Raw genomic sequence first — 17,625 nt, forward strand, 5'->3', positions numbered from 1 at the left:
ATCTGAATTGATTAGCTCGGAATTGATGTGACTTGATTTCACTGGATATGACCGGTTTTACAGGTTGCCAATTTCTTCCTCTGTGTGTTCTGTATACAGTGATCCTGCACTGGTCTTGCTGGGATGATGCCCAGACTCTAAAAATCTCCACCTCTGTACCGCTTTACTATTGATCTTAAATACCCCCAAAAAATAATTCCAGTAGTGAGTTAAAACCCTGTGATTATGCTATGTGAATGCATTCAATAGCTATAATTTCAGGAAATAAAAATCTATTGATACCTTATCACCTATTAGTAGGTTGCATACCTCATTATAAAAAGAGATGTTTGTGTGCTCAAGACACAAAACATAAAGGAAAAGACTACCATAGCTATGGACAAGGTATACATGCAATACTTGGAGCCCTATTGATTCTGTTGCCAGTACTTATGTGCCTCATTCTACCAGCTAGGAACCATGAAAGCATAACTGAGGCACAGAGGAGTATAGGGATAGGCATTCACTACCATATAATGTTCGCATATCATTACACAATACAGTGTGCTGAATATTGCTAGTTTTTTATGTGTTGGCACACAGAAGCACTTGTTATTTTAGCATTATATAAACCCACAAAGCAAACTGATACCTATGAACACTTATATTATGACACTTATCCTGAATCCTGGCCATGTCACAGAGAGGGCAAACAAATAGGCACAAAGATCAATAGTTGTGTCTGAGAGATGCTTAGTGCCCCTTAATTAAAGAATCATATTCCTTGGATGTGGTCACGGCATCAATGAAGTCAGACATCTGAATCCAAGTTCCAGGGCAGCAGCCTGCTCGTGCTGAGATCCGGATAGGTCCTTTGCCCCTCGTTCCCCTCAGGCGCTGGTAGAAGGTTTGGTCATGACAGTGATGAGAGGTGAGGGGCAAGAGACCTGACTGCAGGTGTGGATGTGGAGGATGTGGAGCAGCCTGCCACAGGTTGAGCACTGCAATGGTGGTCACAGGTGGTTGCTGAACTGGTGCAGGATGACCGCATTGGCCACCACCGCGGTCACCAGAGAACTGATCAGGGAGGTGTTGGGGCAGACCAGATCCAGCTAACAGGGCTGGATTTCCCACTGTTGCGTGAGAAGCCGGAGGAGTGCCAAAGACCTGATACAGCGAGTCAGACCATGATCAGAGTTACCCAGAGGATCTTTGACCCCTGGAGGCAGTGCATGTAAGGACCTTGGAGGATTTATGGGATGCCGACTACCGGGACAGAGATTTTCTGCATTGATGTTGGTCCCGTGTATGAAAGTACTTGGCTTATGCTGACAAATGTCCGACTGGGGATCTAGGCTGATGAAGATATTCCCAGCCAGGTAGTGGGAATACACTCCTTCCCTCATGAAAAAACACTGGAGAATGCCCTCCTTATTGGTGCTTCCCCTGCCAAAAGTAGACTGCCACATCTTGTTGAAGGAGGACTGCCCAACACTGGAGGACACACTGAGGTCAGTTCTGTGAGGCAAGGATGATGTTTGTTGATGCTTAGAAGTTTGGGCTCCCTCGCCCTCAGCAATGTTATCTTAGGCCTGGAATCCTCGTTCTTTGTGAGCCTTCCCTTTTGCAAGACTGTGACTGGTGGCTTGAGGTACCCCTCTGCTGGGACACCCCTCTTTGGAGATGCCGGGGGTGCGACGGGGGCAGTGGCTGGCTGGACTGGGGCAGCCTGGCATGACAAGATGGTTTGGAGTAAACATAGCGGCCTGAGACGCAACATTAGGGGAGCCCTGGTGAAAAGCCAGGTCAAAGTGAGGGTCAAGAGAGACCTGGAGGCCCACACTGCCACCATCCTGGTGGCAATTCATGAAACCAAAGTCTCTTTGGAGAAAAAGATAGAAGCAGTGGTGTTGGATGAAGACCTCCTGTGAGCAAACCACCACAGTGTCTACGCTCGCTCAGGTTCAACCCACTCTTACAGACCATGGGACCAGACTGTACAAACTACAAAGGGAAGTGGATTTCCTAGCAGAAAGATTGGAAGATGCCGATGGTTGATCCTGGCGTAATAATATTCACTTGGTGGGAGTGCCCCAGATAAGCAGAGGGGCGCTGTACTGAACTGTTCATGGTGCAATGGCGGTCGTAGATGGTGCTTGTGGGGAAGGTGTCAACTCTGTTTACAGTGGAGCAGGCACACATGATGCCCGGGTGGCCCCAGCAACAGGGGCACATACCAGACCAATAGTGGCACGCCTGTTGAACTTTAGAGACAGGGATAACATTCAGCAGATTGCACGCTCTGAGAGGCCCTCGCAAATTGAGGACATCCCGGTCTCTATATACCCAGACTACACCACAGTGGTGCAGCACCAGCTCAAAACATTCTTGTCGGTGAAAAAGCACCTGTGACAACTCAACATCAAATATGCTTTACTATTCCAGCAAAGCCTTCGTGTCACAGTTGGCCCACTTATTTACAGCAGCAGCAGAGGTGTAGGACTTGTATGAAAGACAAGGATACCCACTGCCATAGATGTGCTACAAGAAACACTCATCTTGTTGGAAGACATCAATGTGCCATCCATGCCGATACTCCAAGGCAACGCCAACTAAGGTGGAGGCACAAACAGAAAAGCATAAAGTGGTTAGCAGAACTGCAGCAGGCCTGCCTAGTATCCTCACGGAACCGGTGAAGGCTCTGGCCATAGACTCTGGACATTGGCACGGTCCCCTCTGGAGACAACGCTGAGGAACTTACCTTTCCAGTGGTCAGCCCCGTGATTGCAGATGAGGTTGTGTGATAAACAGGCCCCGGGTGTGGACACCAGATTGGCTAGTATTGACTTGGGAGGGCGGTACAACCTGTGATTGTCCCTGGAGGAGCAGCCATAGCCTATGCCAGTGGGGCACAGCCCCAGATGGACTGTATTGTTGAACAGTTAATGCAGTTGGTAATATATGCACTATGTTGGGGTGGGTGACAGATACCTTGAGCATTGCTGGAGGATAGTTCTGAACTTGCAGCACGAGGTGAAAGAGAGGGCAGGGAGGAAGGGGTGGGTGGGGAATCATGGGAGGCTGAGGTGGAATGGACTGACTATTGGTCACTAGGAAGCAGGTGCATCTGATTGTGGTCTTCTTGTACCTGCCTCCAGGCCTTCAAGGGGCAGGCTTGAGGAAGATGGGGGACTGATTGGATGGGATTCCCACTGCACTGTCGGTGGCGGGTGGGTCTCCTAATCTGACACAAGAGGGTGGACGTGGATAGAATTTTCGAGTTGGACGGGGATAACCAGGGATGACACACACCTCTAAATGTTTACAGAGGACCTGGAGTTGTTAGACCTGAGACAGGCCTTGTACCCAGGGACTAGACAATAGAGAGGCAACTTATGTGGTGGCCTCCAATCCAAACCTGGAGGAGCTTCTGCCCCAACATAGGGAAGGTATAGACAGATACTGTAACAAGAGGATAGGGCACCATATAGGGCAAAACAGAGTAGGATTTATGAACGGGGGTTTAAAGCAGGGAAGCAATTAGCCTGGCTGGTTAAGAAAGTTGGATCTCCTCGATCCTCACAATACAAGATATAATGACTGACTTGGGAGAAGGCGTGATTCCTGCAGGATCTCCATACCCCACACTTTCCTCAAAGGCCCAAAGGGACATGCGTCAATTTATGGTCAACATCACTGTCCCACAGCTGGGGATGTCAGATAGGCACTCCCTAGATGCAGACATTACAGAAGAGGAGATGACGGAGGCTTTGTCCCAATTAAAGAGTAGAAAATCGCAAGGACCTAATGACTTCCCCCATAAATATTTAGATCTCTTGAAAATAGGCGGTGCAACCATTCCAGTACATGTTTTATGAGTCTAGGGTACAGGGAGGGCTCAGACAGGCAGACATAATTTTCATTCACAAGCCAGGTAAGGCACCAGAAACATGTGTATCCTTTTGGCTCATATCTCTTTTGAATATTGAAGCCAAAATACTTGCAAAAGTTATGGTGAACTGTCTTCTGCAAGTAATTAACCATTCTGACCACAGACCAGTTGGCCTTCATGTCCTATAGATCCGCCATCTGTTTGGTTGTCTGACCCATGGACAAAGAGGGAGGGAATCAGCAGAAATGCTGGTGCTGGGTGCAGATAAATGCTTTGACTCCCTGGAGTGGCCCTATCTCATGGGATTGCAGTAGAAGATTGGTTTTGGATCCTCCTGGCTTGGATATTCCTCCTTTATCACAAACCATGGTGAGGGTCTGAGTCAATGTTGCCCTCTCTGAGAAATTGAACTGTGCAGGGGCACCTCCTAGGGTTGTCTGCACCCAGCTATTCACAATGGCCATTGAACCACTGGCAAACTGGATCAGGGGACACAAAATTGATAGGACCTTACCGGGGCAACCGCTCCAGTAAAGTTATCTCAATTGTGCGTTCCAATGATTCCTGAGTGGGATTCTCCCAGTTTTCGATTTATTCTCAGGAATCAGGATTATTTGGGGAAAATGTATAGTATACACCCTCACAATGCGGAACCCACAACTCAAGTGGTCTAGTCCACTGGTCTGGTAAGGGATGGGTTACACATACCTGTGCAACTATCTGACCATTGACCAAAAGTTCTTCCATGACAAAAACCTGGGCTGCGATCTGATGGACTTCCGCCGAGATGCAGAACACTGACACTGACCTCCCCTTCCGCTGATTAGATATGAGCACTGGACCTGATGCTGAGAGAAGTGGTGTTGTGTGCAGATTTAGATTCCGTATATAGGTTTCCCGATTTATGCCCTTATATAGGTACAATTCACATTGCCCTTAGTTGGACATAGAAATCTGGCCCTAATTTAGACATTGTTCATACAAATCAAATACAGGCATGGCCACCTACATCCGTCCATCCACATCACAACAAATTCTTGGAAAACCAGACTCTTAAGCCTTTAGGAATTTCCCTCAACTTGAATATTGATTTCTCCAAGAACTCATTAAGTATGCATGAACATCTATTCCTTAGGGGTTCATTCATGACGCTCCTCTGCCTGACTTTTACGTCAATACTGGCATTCCTAGACACCTTCAAGGTATAAATATACCAGCACTTGCCCTGGCAAATTGCGGTTCCAGCCCGATGCACTGACCTGACGCTGCCATCCTCCTCGCAAAGAGTCCAGCTCCAGTGCTCTCTGACTTACCTTGCAGGGGATTAGACAATTGAGTCCAGAAAAGAGCTTCCAACCTCTCTCATTCTAAGGTATGGAGCTGACTAGAACTTAGAGAAACTTTTGGCAACTCTTGGCTAAACTAAAATATAGCTAGCTATACTTTAAAAACGACACCTACTTCAAACCTCGTACTGCACTTAATTTAGAAGCATGAGATGAGTATAACATTTTAGCTTATGTTATTTATGTATGTATTTTGATAAAAATAAATTTTTTATTTTTTTTGTTTCGCACTCCTCTGCCCCCTCTCCGCTTCCCCTTCCGCCGATGTCTCTGCTCCCTGGGCGACATCCCGATTAATATATGTCATAGCTACAAACCATGCTCTTGCAGTATTATTTTCTTACTGCTAACCTCGTACATGATGTACTTCGCAGTCTGTCTTATGATTGTAGCAATTCATACCTCTTACATGAGAAATAAGACTGTTCAATAAACCCTTTTATTGAAACGCCCGTCTCTCTATTTCTGTGCAACTCCGAAACTAGAAACGAAGCATGCACGATTGACTGAGTGAAACAGTTATCTATTGTTTCCACGATTCTGAGACTGTTCCGATTCTAAAGGGAAACAAAGTTGTCATGTTTATGCGGTTGTCAGAGACTAATCCCTTCTTGTTTATTTGAGAAGTTTCTAGTGACCTCTGAGTTAGCTGCCACACACAAGTAATTAAGTTTAATTTATTCGATAGAGACATACTGACCTTAGTCCTATGTCAAATCTATAGTGTATATTATTCCAATGCGCAGAGCCTATCAGGGATGGAGGAACTACACTACAGGGGTCGCAGTCTCAATGTAGCACACATGGATATGAGCAGTCTGAAACTGCTCCATTGAGACTGCAATCCCTTTTTCCAACATCAGGTCCTTATCCGATCATCGTTCCCATTACTTTTTTTTTGGGGCGTTTTATATAGCGCGAACTAGACCCGAAGGTATCAGAATGCTTTACATGAGCACCAGTTACATTACAGACGGACACATTCATTTTTGTTGAGCACGGGGAGATTAAGTGATTTGCTCAGAATCACAGAATGTTGAGCGTCCCTGCCGAGACTTGAATCTGGTTCCCCCCACTCTGAGGTCGACCGCCCTAGCCATTAGGCCCCATTCTCTCCCACATTACTTACCTTGCCTTTTGTTGAACCACTGGTTTTGTTCCCCAGAGCGCTAATGAGAAGCTTTGGACCACTAAACCATGACGTAGCCCCTCTCATTACTGACCGGCCGCTTCATGCTCCCCATTTTGGGCTGAACACGCCGTCTCTCCTAATGCAAGCCTTCAATTTTCTCTACATACGGAAATCCTCTTTTTCTCCCTAAATCCATATGGATATGAGCATCCTGCCAAATTGCCCTTAGTTGGTATTGGGTAAAATATGCTGTAACCGGACTATTGTCTCATGGATAACTTTGTATGGCCTAATGATGATCCTAAAATTTCACTAAGGATAGAAATGTCGTCAACTATGGTACCTTAACTCAATTGTTTCAACTGTTCATTCTTGCATACATGAGCATTGGTACTGACAGATTGTAACTAAACCATTGTGTTTTTATTTTTGTCATACTTATATGCCTGAGTTTGTAAGTCTTATATGCCCTTCTTGTGTCCTTTTCCCACTTCAATGTCTTTTACTATAGCCTTATAGCCCGCCGTAGTGGGCTATACCGGCTATTAAAGGCCCGCTGCAGTGTTAAAGGCCAGAGCCGAAGGCGATGGACTTTAACAAAGCAGCAGGACTTTAATAGCCGGTATAGCCCTGCTACGAAGGGCTGTAAGGCTATTAGAACATTCTACCACTAGAGGGCAGAATGTTCTAACAAATAAAACAAAGCCTTCAGGGAGCGCGAGGGGATTCAAATGCCCTCAGGCTCCCTGAAGCCTTTGTTCACAGCCAGAGCTGTGAACAAAGAAACATTGGAATGTTGGAGCTTCGGGCTTATGCCAGCCATTATAAGCCTGGAGCACTCCATTGTTTTCAATGGAGATTCCAACATTCCAATGTTCTAATTTGCATTAAAAATATATTTATGATTGTTCTATTTGGATAATATAAATAGGCTTCTTTGCATTTCTACGTATATCTGATTGTCTACAGTCTTTCCATAAGGGACCCTTGTTCCTCTATATATACTTACACCCCTGGTCCCTTATCACCCATAGGTTTCCCTTGGCTCACAGAAATATGGATTTTCATGCGACATACTTCTACCAACACCATGAATATATATGTTCAATGGCAATTCCACTAGAGGAGAAGCTAGCTGAAAATAGCCTCATTCATGGCATATGTTACATTGTGAGCCACTGGCCAATGATAAATTCAAGAAGAAAGACAAACTGATCAATGTAGAATTTGCTTGAATATTGAGAGAAAGCGGATTGTTAGTTTGGATGGATGGTAATCCAGCATAAGTAATACTGTTGCTATCACTGTTAGATCCAGTAAAGATGTCGCTAATTGGATCCCGAACTCAAACCCTGGTAGATATGGCACATAGCAGACAGGCTTGACTTAATAAAATGAGTAGGGCATTTAGAAGTACCAAAACAGTTAAAAGTTGAAAGCACCACACAAAATCTCCTCCACTTTATACAAACATAGAATGTTTTAATGAACAAAATAACACAAAAAAATATAAAAAATTCAATAGGGAGAACTGGAGATATCAATTATAAACATTTCAATTAAACTTTAACACTAAAAAGCATAAAGCATCGACCATGGGAAACTGGTTGTGCTAGACGGGGGCAAATGTAAGGCTAGCCAGCACCAACAAACTAACATTAATAGGGTAAACACACCACCCTATAGGGGAATACACCTCCCTATAGGGAGGTATTTTCCCCTATTACAGTGTTTTGAGTTTTGGGGGATTGACCTGCAGTGGTTGCCTTGCTGCTGAAAGGAGAGGAGAAAAGACTACAAAGTCTTTATTTCAACTTGTGCTTAAAAGATCTCCAAGGGCTTGTGCTGAGCTTGCCCCCTGAACGAAGTCCCAGGACCAGTGGACTTCACCCCCCAGCTCCCCAGAGTCTTTTAGAAGTGCCTGCTGCTGTTGTTGGGCCTTCTGAGAGACTGCGTGTCGCAAGGAGCTGGGAGCGCGGCTCAAGAAGGAGAAGCGTGCCGCCGTCGGAGCTGTTGTCGTCGCATCTCGCAAAGGGTGTCGCCGCTGCAGAATCGCATCGAGTGGAAGCGTCTCGCATCATTCCGGAAGTGTCTCGCAACGCCGAAGAAGCGTGTCGCCATCGCAGCCATCGTAGCTGACGCATTGCACCGCATCAAGAGAAGAGTCTCGCATCGAGGAAGAAGCGTGTCGCCATCGCATCCATCGTAGTTGTCGCATTGCACTGCATCAAGAAAAGCACCTCGCATCCACGGAGAAGCAGAGGCGAGCTGAAATGGTTAGGCAAGCAAATACCAACTTTCTAAAAGAGGTATTTGCAAACACAGAATATTAAAATAAACTTTACTAAAAGATGTATTTTATTATTCTGAGTTCAGGCATACTAAACTCGACTTTCTACCATGTTCCCTGGGTCTGTTAGGCTCATAGGATGTAACTATTCTAACAGCCCATTCTGGCCTATGGGAACAGGTAGCCTTACAATAGTGAAAAACGAAAATGGCTGTAATTCACTATTATGACATGCCACACACATCAGGGCTTGTCCTACCTTATGCTTACAATGCACCCTGCCCTTGGGCCTACCATAGGGGTGACTAATATGAAGTTAAGGGAAGGTTTAGGGACTGGGAAGTGGGTGCACTTGCCCAGTCAGCATGACGTACCAGACTGCACGCAAGTTCTGCAATGGCAGACCTTAGATACATTTTACCAGGCCGCTTCTGTGGGTGGCACAACCAGTGCTGCAAGCCCACCAGCAGCATTTGTATTTACAAGCCCTGGGCACTCCTGGTGCACTTTACTGGGGTCTGACAGTAAACCAAATAAGCCAATCATAGAATCCAACCAACATATACATTTTAAATAGGGAGCACTTGCACTGTGGCACTGGTTGGCAGTGGCACAGTGCTCTGAGCAGCTAACACCAGCAAAACACATGAGGCACAGCGACAAAAAGTGGAAGGGAGACTCACGCCAAGGTGCCAGGTCTAACACGTGTCCCCTCCAGCTGAAGAGTGGGGAGAACTACCCTACCCCAGGGAGTTCCTCATCACTAAGCTGGTAAAATCTGGACAGACCGTCAGCATTGGCCTGATTTGTACCAGGGCGTTGTTCCACCGTGAAATCCCCACCCTGTAGGGAAATCGACCACCTCAACAGCTTTGGATTCTCACCCCTCATATGCATCAACCATCTGAGGGGCCTGTGGTCTGTCTGAACCCGGAAGTGAGATCCAAACAGGTAGGGTCTTAGCTTCTTCAGCACCCAGACCACAGCAAATGCCTCACGCTCAATAGCACTCCATCTCTGTTCCCGTGGTAGTAACCTCCTGCTAATAAAGGCTACAGGTTGATCTAGGCCCTCTTCATTAATCTGTGAAAGAACAGCCACCACACCATGCTCTGAAGCGTCTGTCTGAACGATAAACTCTTTGGAGAAGTTGGGAGCCAAAAGCACGGGCGCCGTGCACATAGCAGCCTCAAAAGATTTCTGACAGGTGTCAGTCCAAATCACCTTCCTGGGCTGCTTCCTTGAAGTCAGCGCTGTCAAGGGGGCAACAATGTTGCCATACCCCTTGACAAACCTCCTGTAGTACCCGGTGAGACCTAGGAAGGCTCTCACCTCTGTCTGGGTTTTGGGCGACTCCCAATTCAGGATGGTTTCTATCTTGGGTTGAAGGGGTGCCACCTGGCCACTCCCAACTTGGTGCCCCAAGTACACCACTGAACCCTGCCCGATCTGGCACTTACTCGTCTTGATCGTGAGGCCTGCCCTCCGCAGCGCCATCAACACTTCCCAGAGGTGGCGCAGGTGTTCCTCTCACGTGGAGCTGAACACTGCGATGTCATCCAGGTAGGCTGCACTGAACGAATCCAGCCCAACTAACACCTGGTTGACCAACCTCTGGAAGGTGGCAGGGGCATTCTTCATCCCAAAGGGCATAACCCAGAACTGGTAATGCCCATCAGGGGTGGAAAATGCTGACCTCTCTTTGGCTCCATCGGTCAAGGCGATCTGCCAATACCCAGACGTTAAATCAAACGTGGAGGTAGTTGGCAGCCCCTAGCCGATCTCTGAGCTCATCAGCTCTGGGGATGGGGTGTGCGTCAGTCCTGGTGACCAAATTGAGTCCTCTGTAGTCCACACAGAACCGGAGTTCGGGTGTGGCTTCCGGCGCTGCAGCCTTTGGGACCAAGACCACTGGGCTGGCCCAAGGACTGCTTGAGGACTCAATTACCCCAAGGGCAAACATCTTGGAGACCTCCTCTTTGATGCAGGCCCTTACCCTGTCAGTCACCCTGTAGGCCTTGTGCCGCACAGGTTTACTGTCCCCAGTGTCCACATCATAGACACACCAATCAGTGACACGGGAATCAGGGAAAACAGGTCAGAGAATTGTCCCAGTAACTGGTGACAATCGTTCTGTTGCTCAGGGGTCAGGGTGGAAGAGAGGATGACACCATCCACTGACCCATCTTGCTCCTTGTCTGACAGGAGGTCAGGAAGAGGCTCAGTCTCCTCCTCCATCCCAGCATCTGTCGCTAAGAGCATGCCCACTTGGGACCTCTCCAAGTGGGGCTTGAGGCGGTTGACATGAAGGACCCTCAAGGGGTTCCTTGGAGACCGCAAGTTCACCAAATAGGTGACAGGGCTCTTGCGCTCCACAACCTCAAAAGGACCGGTCCACTTATCCTGTAGCACACAGGGCTCCACTGGGGCCAAGATCCATACCTTCTGTCCAGGCTGAAGCTCTACCAGAGTGGCATTCTGGTCGTACCACCGCTTCATCTCCTCCTGGCTGGCTTCCAGGTTTGCCTCGGCAAGTTCCCTGAAACACCTAGTCTGGTTCCTGAAGGCCAGCATGTAGCTATATACATTCTGGGGAGGTTTCCTGGGAGATTGCTCCCAGCCTTCCTTGACCAGACTTAGAGGTCCTCTCACTGGGTGTCCGTACAGAAGCTCAAAGGGGCTGAACCATAGAGACTTCTGTGGCACCTCTCTGTGAGCAAAGAGAAGGCATGGTAAGAGGAGGTCCCACTTACGCCTCATGGGTTCCTCGAGACCCATTATCATGCCCTTTAGGGTTCGGTTGAATCTCTCAACCAACCCGTTTCCTTAGGGGTGGTAAGGTGTGGTGAACTTGTAGGTTACACCACACTCTTGCCAAAGGGATTTCATATATTTAGATATGAAATTGGTACCCCGGTCAGACACTACCTCTAGAGGGAATCCCACTCGGGAGAAAATTCCCATCAGCGCACGTCCCACCACGGGGGCCGTCACTGTCCTCAGAGGGATGGCTTCCGGGAACCGGGTGGCATGGTCCACCAGGACCAGGATGAACCTATTGCCCATCGCTGTCCTGGGGTCCAGTGGCCCTACAATGTCAATCCCCACTCGCTGGAATGGGGTACCGACCACAGGGAATGGCTGGAGTGGAGCCTTCTGCTTCCTTCCACTCTTCCCACTTGCCTGGCAAGTCTGGCAGGTCCTGCAGTGAGTGTCTGAACTACTGCGCATTTGGGGCCAAAAGAAGTGGGTGACAAGCCTTTCAAAGGTCTTGTCCTGCCCCAAATGTCCTGCTAATGGCACATCATGAGCCAGCCCCAGTAGGAAGGCTCTGAAGCGCTGGGGTACCACCAGCACACGGGCTGACCCAGGCTCAGCAACCTTAGGCTCAGAATACAGGAGGTCGTTCTCCCAGTAAATGAAATGTGTTCCAGACTGATCACCGTTGGCCTGGTCTGCTGCCTGCTGCCGCATACCAACGAGAGAAGGGCACTCTTTCTGCTCCCTGCAGAATTCCTCCCTGGAGGGTCCTCCTTCTTGCTGCCAATGGGTCAGCTCAGGCAGGTTCCCCAGTTCAGCTATCTGTTCCCCTGTAGGTTCCAGGGCATCCCCCTCAAGGTCTGCTTCCTCCTGGACCGTGGGAACTACAGGGGCCGGTTTCCCGCGCCCCCTGCCTCTTCTCCCTAAGGCTGGTTCCTGGCCCTCCCTCTCAGGCTCCAGGTCCTCTTGAGCACCTCTACTCGCTGTCATGGACGTGTGGTGACACACGCCCAATCTGGCATACCCAACATCTCCAGGTGAGCACTCCGCTCCACCTTAGCCCAAGGTGAGCTCTCCAGATCGTTCCCTAACAGACAGTCTACAGGCATGGCGGGCGTCACAGCTACATGAAGAGTACCAGAGACCCCCCCACTCAAAGGGAACCTGAGCCACTGGGCAGTGACTCTTGGTGTTGTCGGCGGCAACAACCGGATAGAATGCTCCTGGGACAACCAGCTCCTGAGACACCAGGTGGCGCTTGACAGCCGTCACACTGGCTCCTGTGTCTCTGAGAGCTTCCACCCTATGGCCATTTATGGTCACCCACTGCCTGTATTTTTTAGTGTTCTCAGGCAGCTGGGTTTTGGGGACCTCTTCACGGTCTCCTAATGAGACCAGGGACATTTCTACTGAACCCCACCCACCTTGGACACCCATCTCTCCACCCAGGGCTACACTAGCCGTCTGCCGGGGGGTTGCACCAGGGGGTGCTGGTTTACCAAACTGGCGACACTTGGGATCATTGGAAAAATGACCCAGCTCACCAGATCTGTAACAGGTTGGGGGCCCTCTTTGAACAGGGGTACCTGTCGGGGCCCCAGTCAGTTTCTGGGGTGGGGGAGGCTGAGAACCTTTCCCTTGGTTCCCTTGGGGATTACTTTGGGGCCTCTTCTGGAACTCCCTCTGTTTACCCTTGTCCCCCCCGCTCTTCTGCTGGGGACACTGCCCACCTTTGGCGGAGTCTCCCACGGGACCCTTGTGAACCCTGGTACTGACCCAGCGGTCCGCCTCCTCAGCAAGCTTCCTAGGGTTAGTCAGCCTACTATCAATCAGGTGCTGGCGTAGCTCAGGAAAACAATTACTGGACAAGTGCTCCCATGCCAATAAATCAAGAAGCCCTTGAAAATTATCAACCTTGCTACCCTTCACCCAACGATCCAGTGCTCTGCAAAAAAAAGTCACATACTCCACATATGTACTATTGGGAATCTTAGTGCATACCCTGAACCTCTGTCTATACATTTCAGGAGTTAACCCATACCTAGCCATTAAAGCATCCTTCATATGGGGGTAATAGTTATACGAATCTGAGGGCAAATCTAGCAGTGTGTTCCATCCTTCACTCAAGAACCGCCCCCACAACCCCGCTCCCCAATCCTTCTCAGGGACCCGGTGGGAGGACATGGCTACTTCGTAGGCTTTGAACCACTGCCCTATGTCATCATTTTTAAAAAATTCATTCACTACATCTTTGGGTATGTACACTCTGGACTCTACCTGCACTGGGGGTGTGCTGCCACCAGAGGGAGTGCTTCCCAAGCCCTGGGCTTTCAACTCCAGCTCCCTCATTTTCATCTCATGCTCCATTTGGCTTTTTCTCTCTTCCATTTCCAGCCTTTTTTGTTCCATTGCCAGTTGTCCATTTAGTTTCGCCATCTCTATCTCATGAGCTCTGGTTTCCTTCCTGTCTGCCAACTCCTCTGGAGATAAACTTTTACTAGAAACACTGCTACCTGCAGGGGAAGAGGTTCTCCTTCCTCTTGGACTCACTGGCCCATCCAGCTGCTCCTCTGCATTGTTATCATCAGTGGCATTCCTTGCTTCTACCCAGGCCTTCAGCGCCTTGTAGAACTCTGCCTTGTTTTTACATCCAGTAGTGCAAACATTACATTTCTTGCAAAAGAATTTCAGCTGTGATAACTTGTAGCTTTCCAGTTTCTCTTCTTCCCATTCAAATTCAGTGTTAACAGAGACTATGGATGCTGCTTTCTCCACCATGGTTAAGCTTGGCAGTGCTCAAAGATAGATAGTCCCAAAAAGAAATCTACCAACAAGTATTGGTTGCGTTTAAGGTCTGCACTCACTAAGTAGTGTTCACCAATCACTGTACATGAATCACAAATGCAAGTCCAGAATCCTCACCGCTGACCACCAATGTTAGAATCCGGGTTCTCTGGTTGGCACAGGTAGGTACTTGTGACAAGCAGGGAATCTTTCCTCTAGTCAAGGTAAGGGGTTACACTCCTAAAATAACCCCTGCTCACCCTCTAGGTAGCTTGGCGCGAGCAGACAGGCTTATCTCAGAGCGTTATAGGTTAAGCATTTGTGAACACATACAGTAACCAAGTGACAACACTACAAATGGACACCACACAGGTTTTTATATTAAAAATAAGGATTCTTTATATAGAGTTATCACAAGACCATTAAACGACAAAAATACACAATACTGTTACTTAGATGGTAGAAGTTTGCTTAGTTCTCTTAAGTTCTTAAATGCGACACTTTAAGTCAATGTACCTTAGATGCGACACGCAGGGCAACGAAAGTGTTGCAACGATGCTGATGCAATGAAGTTTTTTTGGTGCAAAGAATTAAAGACGTGAAGATCTTCCAGATGCGTTACGCTTCTCCGATGTTGCGAGAAGACTCGACTCGATGCGTCAGCTACAGCGGCATCACCCCTTTACGCGATGCGAAGACAGCGGCCTTGGCAGCGACACTCTTCTCCGACGTTTGCGAGACGCTTCCGCTCGATGCGATGCTGCAGCGGCGTCACCCCTTTATGCGATGCGACGACAGCAGCTCCGACGGCGGCACTCTTCTCCGTGGATGCGAGCCGCTTTTTTTGATGCGGTGCAATGCGGCAACTAAGATGGCTGCAATGGCGACACGCTTCTTCCTCGAAGCGAGACTCTTCTCTTGATGCGGTGCAATGCGTCAGCTACGATGGCTGCAACAGCGACACACTTCTTCGGCGTTGCGAGACACTTCCGGAATGATGCGAGACGCTTCCGCTCGATGCGATGCTGCAGCGGCGACACCCTTTGCGAGATGCGACGACAACGGCTCCGACGGCGGCACGCTTCTCCTTCTTGAGTCGCACTCCCAGCTCTTTGCGACACGCAGTCCCTCAGAAGGCCCAACAACAGCAGCAGGCACTTCCAAAAGACTCTGGGGAGCTGGGGGGTGAAGTCCACTGGTCCTGGGACTTCGTTCAGGGGCAAGCTCAGCACAAGCCCTTGGAGATCTTTTAAGCACAAGTTGAAATAAAGTCTTTGTAGTCTTTTCTCCTCTCCTTTCAGCAGCAAGGCAACCACTGCAGGCCAATCCCCCAGGTCAGGGACAGTACTCCTCCTTACAGCTTTCCCAGTTCTTTCTCCTCAGGCAAAGGTTCTTCTTGTCAAGAGGGATCTAATTTCTTGGGAGCAGGGTCCCAATACTTATACCCCTAATTCCTTTGTTCCTCTGGGGTAGAGGGGCCTTTGCCCAGTCCAAACCAGTTCTTGAGCACTTTGTTGACATGACTCTGCCTTTCTATTCAGGGTGCAGGGCAGAGACATCAGCTGCTCCACAGGAGGTGGAGCACAGCCCTATTCAGAGTCCAGGTGCACTCCTCCCACCCATCTGGATGTCAATCTCTCTATTCACCACCAGGCTACCTAGCCCTGCCCCTCTGGGTTTCCCCAGCCCTGTCACTCACGCAAACCAGACAGGCAGATACACATCATAGCAGAGGCGGGCTGAAATGATTAGGCAAGCAAATACCAACTTTCTAAAAGAGGTATTTGCAAACACAGAATATTAAAATAAACTTTACTAAAAGATGTATTTTATTATTCTGAGTTCAGGCATACTAAACTCGACTTTCTACCATGGTCCCTGGGTCTGTTAGGATCATAGGATGTAACAATTCTAACAGCCCATTCTGGCCTATGGGAACAGGTAGCCTTACAATAGTGAAAAACGAAAATGGCTGTAATTCACTATTAGGACATGCCACACACATCAGGGCTTGTCCTACCTTATGCTTACAATGCGCCCTGCCCTTGGGCCTACCATAGGGGTGACTAATATGAAGTTAAGGGAAGGTTTAAGGACTGGGAAGTGGGTGCACTTGCCCAGTCAGCATGACAGTACCAGACTGCACGCAGGTTCTGCAATGGCAGACCTTAGATACATTTTACCAGGCCGTTTCAGTGGGTGGCACAACCAGTGCTGCAAGCCCACCAGCAGCATTTGTATTTACAAGCCCTGGGCACTCCTGGTGCACTTTACTGGGGTCTGACAGTAAACCAAATAAGCCAATCATGGAATCCAACCAACATATACATTTTAAATAGGGAGCACTTGCACTGTGGCACTGGTTGGCAGTGGCACAGTGCTCTGAGCAGCTAACACCAGCAAAACACATGAGGCACAGCGACAAAAAGTGGAAGGGAGACTCACGCCAAGGTGCCAGGTCTAACACTGACAATGTGCTAACCTATTCTTGATTCTAAAGCACCAGCACCCACATAAATTGATTTATAAGCCTACCCCAGACTTCCCAGACCCCATACTCTTTATGTAACACCAACAGCCCTGGTACTGCAGTAAAGAGATTGGTCTGTGGTTGGCGAATGTAGATGCATCCACAGAGAGTTTCTTGAGTACTGAAAGGTACTTGTTTAGTATGGTATTTGTTTACTGCAGTAAGACTGTTGGCATCAGAGTGCTTTACATTTTCTGAATATAGGCAGGGTAATCAGAGAGAAGAAACCAGGACCTCACTAAGGGCCAGATGTACAAAACCATTGTGTGGTCACCAAGCTTGTTATTTACAAAATTACAGTGTTTACAACTGCAAAATGACTTTTAAAGATAATAAACCCATTTTGTGATTTGTTAACATGTTATTGATTTGCAAAATGTGTTTAGAAAGGCATAACAGATTTCTTTTTGGAAGGGATGCCCTAAACATGCCCCTTCCAAATAGTATTAGTTATGACTTTCTAAAACTACTTTGTGATTCAGTAACATGTTACTGAATGAATCACAAAATGTATTTGTACATTAAAAAAAAGCCAGCCGCACACACTGTGAATAAGTGAATCACAATCTTTGTGTCTGCAAAATGGCTTTGTAAATATGGCCCTAAATACCTCTTCTTATTGCTCTTTGAACAAATTTGGTATCATATTTCCAATATTTTCCCAGAACGGTTAATACCATTACTGACATTACGCAACCAACTGTTCAAATCTTATAGGTGATGTTGCAGTTGGGCACTGACCATACCACAATATCCCTACAGTCCCACTGCCATAACATGCATTAAGGAGTTTTATGTAGACCTCATGATTGTCTGACACTTTATAGAGGGTGTAACTTATCTGTAGGTGTGCACAATATCATAATGAGTGATTCATTGTTCCCCTCCTGTCAAATATGTGTTAAACTTTGA

Source organism: Triturus cristatus, chromosome 3_2 (genome assembly GCF_964204655.1).
Source record: "Triturus cristatus chromosome 3_2, aTriCri1.1, whole genome shotgun sequence".
Classification (NCBI taxonomy): Eukaryota; Metazoa; Chordata; class Amphibia; order Caudata; family Salamandridae; genus Triturus; species Triturus cristatus.